The sequence below is a fragment of the Quercus lobata genome, chromosome 8 (assembly GCF_001633185.2).
Source record: "Quercus lobata isolate SW786 chromosome 8, ValleyOak3.0 Primary Assembly, whole genome shotgun sequence".
Lineage (NCBI taxonomy): Eukaryota > Viridiplantae > Streptophyta > Magnoliopsida > Fagales > Fagaceae > Quercus > Quercus lobata.
In genome coordinates this window covers 31,971,058-31,977,503 of record NC_044911.1, presented here as the reverse complement: position 1 = coordinate 31,977,503, position 6,446 = coordinate 31,971,058, and the positions used below count along the sequence as shown (strand labels likewise).

The following is a 6,446-nucleotide window of genomic DNA, read 5'->3' as shown; positions in this document are numbered from 1 at the left end:
TATTGGACTTAAAATGATTCAAGAAACAATTTTCGATTTCTATTCCAAGTAGAGTTCAATCACAGGCCTTTGGGCTTGAGTTCATTTATAGCATACAAGGTTCAAACAATTATGATGGGCTCAAGCGTTAGACTTGGGCTCATCATGGTTCAAACAACTGCTAAACAAATGCATAATGCAATGCAATTAACATGGACCGACCTAAAGGTAGGTTCTATGGGTCATTACAACATGGGTAGAAGGTAGTTTAAAGATCCCCACAAGCTAGGACGTCGTACCTCCCAACTTGTGACGTCAGGAGCGCCACGTTAGTTCGAACGGTACATATTGTCCTTATGAACCACCACGGTATAACCTTGATGATACTTGTCGCGGTGGGTGGTAGGTTCACCGCTGGGTATGTGAGTCTCAGGAAGACCACAATCCACGGCTAATACTACCGGGCTTCCGGGCTAGCACACAAATAAAATAAATTTCATTCAAGCAAATAATGCATGACATGCAAAATAATGACATATTAGACATATTATATACAAAAAAAGCAATAAACAAACAATGACATGGTTGGCCACCATAATCTAATTGAAGCTTAGCCCTCAATGTCTCCAGTGGAGTCGCCATTGTGAGAAACCGCGCCCTCGGCCCATTTTATAGGATGTTGGGCCCAACCCACGTGAATGAGTGGAGTTGTGTTGTTGCCTCTCAAAATGGAGGTTCGATTAGTTATATTTTCCCCTCTAGATTAAGGGTTTTACAATAGAGTCACCACTTATTTAATTATTGGAAAAATAAGAAAACCAAAATTGAAAAATTTCTCATTTTATTAATTTTCAATTGAAGTTACATTGATCATAGGAAAATCGAGGATGTTGTCCAAAACCAAAACATTGTGCCATGTGATTTAACAATTTTCTCCAAAATAGACAAAAAAATCATCCAGCTATACTCAAGGTACTCTTTTATAGTGTAGGGCGTAGGTAGTTAGGCTTTCGTCCAGTGCGTGCATGCATATAGCATTAGGAGAAATTATAATATCCTCATAGGCCATGTAATTTGTACACTGTTCCATCAAAAGATATTTTCCTGTTTTAAAATAATGGGTTAGAAAAAAATTTTAAACAGAAATCAACTACTGACTTGGAAATTTAAATAGGTGTGAGTTTTTTAGTGGAATGATGGACAAGTAACATGGTTCACCATGAGGATTGTATAATTTCTCCAGCATTAGGTAGTATTTCGGATCAATATGCTATCATTTTAGGACACACGTCCTCTTTAGTGTAAAAAACGGAAAATGCTAGAAATACTAATGTTTTTACAAATTGTTGATATAGTGAGTAGTTATTAATAATTGAAAAAAGTGATATTAGTGATGGGTTTATATGAAAACCAGTAAAAATTAGTCATAACAACAATTTGTAAAAATATTGTAAAATAGTTTGTGGTTGTAGCATTACTTATAAAATAATATGAAAAATGTTAAAATCACTAACTATTTTACAATATTTTTTATCGAGTGTTGATGTAGTGTGTGATTATTCTTATTTTTATTTTTTTGATAGATGTAGAGTGGTTATTTTTAGTTAGTGTTACATAAATTTGTTTTATTGATATTTAGATATAAAACACCACTTAAATTTATCATCTTAGGCAACTCCATTGAGCTAGCCCTAAGATTTATATACACACTATAGAAGTGTAGTCATGTAGACTTTAGGAGTGTGGTTTGCAATTTATCCTAAGAGTTTTAATGACATTTTCCAAAATTTAATGATAATAAATGGTTTAAAAAAAAGAAAAAAAGAAAAAAGAGTTAATCTACTATTTTTCTTAAATCCAAAAGGGTTGATGAAATATTTGAAACTCTCGAAAATAAAAACTCAACTCAATTGAAAACCATAAGCACCTTGGGGAAAAAATGTTGGCTTTAAATTTTGTAAATCAATATTACATATGGTAGATTGTCAATATTAGTCACCTAATCTTTTACGAGTTCAAATTTTCTGTCCCGCTTTTCTTGCTCCATTTTATACTCCACTAATAAAAACTTGCCACGTGTTCACCTAATTAATTAAATATTACTATTAATTAATAACGGCAGTATTAATAAGTCAATAATGATAGTATTTAATTAATTAGGTGAACACGTGGCAAGTTTTTATTGGTGAAGTATAGAGTGGAGCAGGAAAAGTGAGACAGAAGATTTGGACTCATCTTTTACATGGCCACACACTAGACAATTTCTATCTCTTTCTTAACACCATCAAAAGTTATAATAATGCATCATTGTATCTAATTAAGATAAAGTAAACATCTTTTATTTAAAAATAATAAATTTTTATTTCTTTTTATTAAACCTTTGAATCAAGATATTTGATTCCCTATATAAAATTAAATTTAGTTTGCATAGTTTATTTATTTATTTATTTTTATTTGAGAAACACACACACACACATATATATATAGGGGAAGGGAGATGAGATAAGAGAATACATTCACACGCCAACACCAAAACTACATGCAACAGTTAATGTCGCGGAGCAAGTGATAAACCCCTTCTCAATATCAAATTAAACTTTGTTTAGTTAGTGTTACATAAATTTATTTTATTGATATTTAAATATAAAACACCACTTAAATTTATCATCTTAGGCCCTAACTCTATCGAGCTAGCCCTAAGACGTGTATACACACTATGTATATGTATATATGCCCTAAAACAAAAATCCATGGTTAACACTGAATGAAAGTGCACAAACTCAAATTGAATTCAAATTTACGTTAAGAATCACTAGTAAAATGGTAATGAAGCCAACCATCTAAAAGGCTTATTTTGGTTTTGTTATTGTAGGTTATATGGAAGAACAAGAAAGGTCTTTTAGATGGGTTGTCAGATTTGGTCTATCTATCCAGAGAGAAGAGAGGCCAAATCATTCACATCATTATAAGGCGGGTGCTGTGAACGTTTTAGTAAGATGTTTCTTATGCCAAAGAAATTTCAAAAAGTCTTATATGATTTTTATAAAACCTAATAGCTTTGATATTTATTTAATTTGCATTTTATTGTTTTTATATTGTGATTAGACCAGAGTAGACTGCGATATGTATGCCAATAATCCAAAGATTGTTCTTTATGCAATGTGCCTCCTACTTGGCTCGAATAGTGAAAAAGAAATAGCATTTGTTCAGTTCTCACAGGCTTTCTATGATGGATTAAAGGACGATCCTTATGGCAATCAATTGGTGGTTATGCGTGAAGTGAGTCAAATTTTCAAATCTTCACAAACAAGAGTCTTTTTCCTTCTCTCCTAACTACAAACAATGTAATTTGTACCATATATAGATTATAGCGTGCTATATATGCACTAACGAAAAGTACTCACTAATGGTTTGGTTTGGTATAGCTAGAATATGGCATGCGGATTTTCTGGACTGCAAGGATTCTTCTATGGGGGAACAGGATGTTTTCATAGAAGAAAAGTTATATATGGCTTACAGCTAGATAATATAGATTCAGTAAATGGTAAGAAAATAAATTTAAATTTTCATTTACCATTCCTCTACAAACAAAATAAATAGAAAATTTATTTTTAATAGTTTTATGTGAATTAATTTTATTGGTAACACTAGAAATGATAAGCATAAGGTTAGTTATGTAATTTTTTATTCTTTTTTTTTTTTGTTTTTAAATTTTTTATAGCATCATCAACTGTATATATATTTTAATACATTGGGTTTGGCAGAGGAAATACTAAAAAGAGTTGGGAGTTCAAAGGAGTTGATGAAATCAGTTGCTCATGGTTTGAAGGGAAAGACAAATTCACCAGATCATCTTTCAAACTCATCAATTGACACAGCATACCAAGTTGCCGGTTGTGGGTATGAGCATGGTACTAGCTGGGTAGACGGGTTAGAGAATAAAATTAATGGTACTAACTACTAACTATGCGTTTACAAAAAAAAAAAAAAAAAATACTAACTATGCATTATTATATATTTACATTTTTATTTTATTTTATTTTTATATAAGACATAATATAGAAACCATTGATATTCATATCTAAAATTTCCCTCATTTTTAAATTCTAGTTATCACTATTAGAAACACCTGGAATTGGTAGTCATTATATTTGTAGGGTCACAATTTGGAGCCCAAGCCCAAATTGTATAGAGTCTTGGTCCAATGAACCCAATACAATGAATTTGTAGAAAATGGGTCAAAAAACTAGGTACTAGTGAATTAGACAACGGCTAGTATTGGACTAAATGACAATCAAACTCAAATAATAAATGTTGATATCAATGGACTTTCAGTCCGAGGAGGCCACAGGTATTGTATATTGATCACAGTTAGATACTAAGATAGTTTAGATTGTTACAGTGTACTCTCTCTATTTTCCGATCCCTATCTCATGGGGATCTCTCACATTGTATAGCATTCTTTGAGCCATCTTGATCCCACACTTGTTAATCATTCGAATTCTTACTTGAGTGTCCATCCCGTCAGACACCCCTTTTAGCCTTCTGTGAGTTGTGGTAGCCAAGGCAACACTGTTCAAAGATTCTTTCCACATAAATGCGATCAGAAAAGTAGCTGCACTGCATTTAATGCGGTGGTAGTAACTTTTCCTTAGATATTTTGTGTTTCTTTATTCCCCATATGTTTATATGGCACACTCCCATCACTAGGGCCTTTCAGAGGGGCCCTCTAATTTCTAGAGTTACGTATTTGCGCTACATCGATTGCATTCGTGGAGGTATTCCTTGGATCATCTTTCATGTATTTCCTGTTTATGGGACTTTAACTATGAGTCTCTTTTACAACCATTTACCTCTTCTCGGACTTGTAGTTTAGTGTCATTGCCTATTATTATTTTATATAAACAGATTTAGAGTCGAATCCTCCACTCTCATTGTTGTAAACATTCAATTTTTTATTTTTTTGAAATCTAGTTTGACGTGATATTATTCATACTTTTGTTACTTTTTTCTTTTGGTTGGGCCACTCTCATCATTATTATAATTTTTTCTAGCTGGGTTGGTTATATGGATCCACATCAGAGGATATTCTCACTGGGCTAAAGATTCATAGTAAAGGTTGGAACTCAGCTTTACTAAGCCCCAACCCACAGGCCTTTTTAGGGTGTGCACCTTCTGGTGGGCCTGCTGCAATGACCCAACAGAAGAGGTGGGCTACCGGTCTGCTTGAAGTTCTCTTAAGCAAAGACTGTCCCATATTGGCCACCCTTTTTGCAAAGCTCCATTGGAGGCAATGCTTGGCCTATCTATGGATCTTCATGTGGGGCCTACGCTCTATCCCAGAGTTATGCTATGCTTTTCTGCCCGCGTATTGTATCATCACAAACTCCCATTTCTTGCCCAAGGTACTTCCCATGCATTTTATTCTTTTTATGTACATTTGAGTAGTTTAATATCATGTTCCTCAAAAAAAAAAAAATAAATAAATAAATAAAGTGGTTTAATATCTTCTTTTTTTTTTTTTTTTTTTGCTAAACAAGTTGTTTAATATCTTATATCATGCATAATGATCATGTTCATCATATAGTAATAGAATACATGTGGAATAAGTCCAAATTTGACAAATCATATTGATGCTGTGACAATGAAAATATAAATCACTCATTTTAATGTCATAAATAGAGGTCAATCAACTTGATACAGCTATTTACATTATTGGAAGCTAAAACTGTGTTCATGCAGGTCCAAGAGCAAGCCTTTTATATAGCAATAGTTGTTTTTGTCATCTACCACCTTTACACTCTATCCGAGTACCTAAGAGCTGGCCTCTAAGTCCGAGCTTGGTGGAACAACCAGAGAATGGCAAGAATAACCACAATGACTGCATGGTTGTTTGGATTTCTAAGTGTCATTCTCAAACTCTTAAGAATATCCGAGACAGTCTTTGAAGTTACAAAGAAAGACAAATCCACTTCTAGTAATGGCGCTCATGATGTAGATGCTGGTAGGTAGGTTCACCTTTGACGAGTCCCCAATTTTTGTGCTAGGCACAACCATTTTAATGGTGCACTTGACCATGCTCGTTGTGAGCTTGTTAAATCTGCAACCGCCAGCTCATGATGGGCTTGGTTCAGGGCTAGGTGAGGTCTTGTGTAGTGTGTGGTTGGTGCTATGCTTTTGGCCATTTTTCAAAGGACTATTCGGGAAAGGAAAGCATGGAATTCCCTTATCCACTATGTAAGATTGAATTTTATCAACCATTTTGTTGGCTTTATTCCGTGACAAATTTGCTTGTATTTTAGAAATTAGTAACCCTGTATTTTGGTGGGAATCATGTAAGGGTAGTAAGTGAGAGAATGTGAAGAAATGTTCAAGATTGTGCAAGGATGCAGAGACTCGCAATTGGGACTCACGACTGGCAAGCCGCCAAAGCTGGCACACATGTGAAGTATGCAAGGGAGGTGAAG

At 33.9% G+C, this 6,446-nt stretch overlaps 1 pseudogene; it reads left to right on the top strand.

The window, feature by feature from the left end:
• Positions 1 to 231: 231 nt before the first annotated feature.
• Positions 232 to 6,220, top strand: LOC115956737 (annotated as a pseudogene).
• Positions 6,221 to 6,446: the final 226 nt, after the last annotated feature.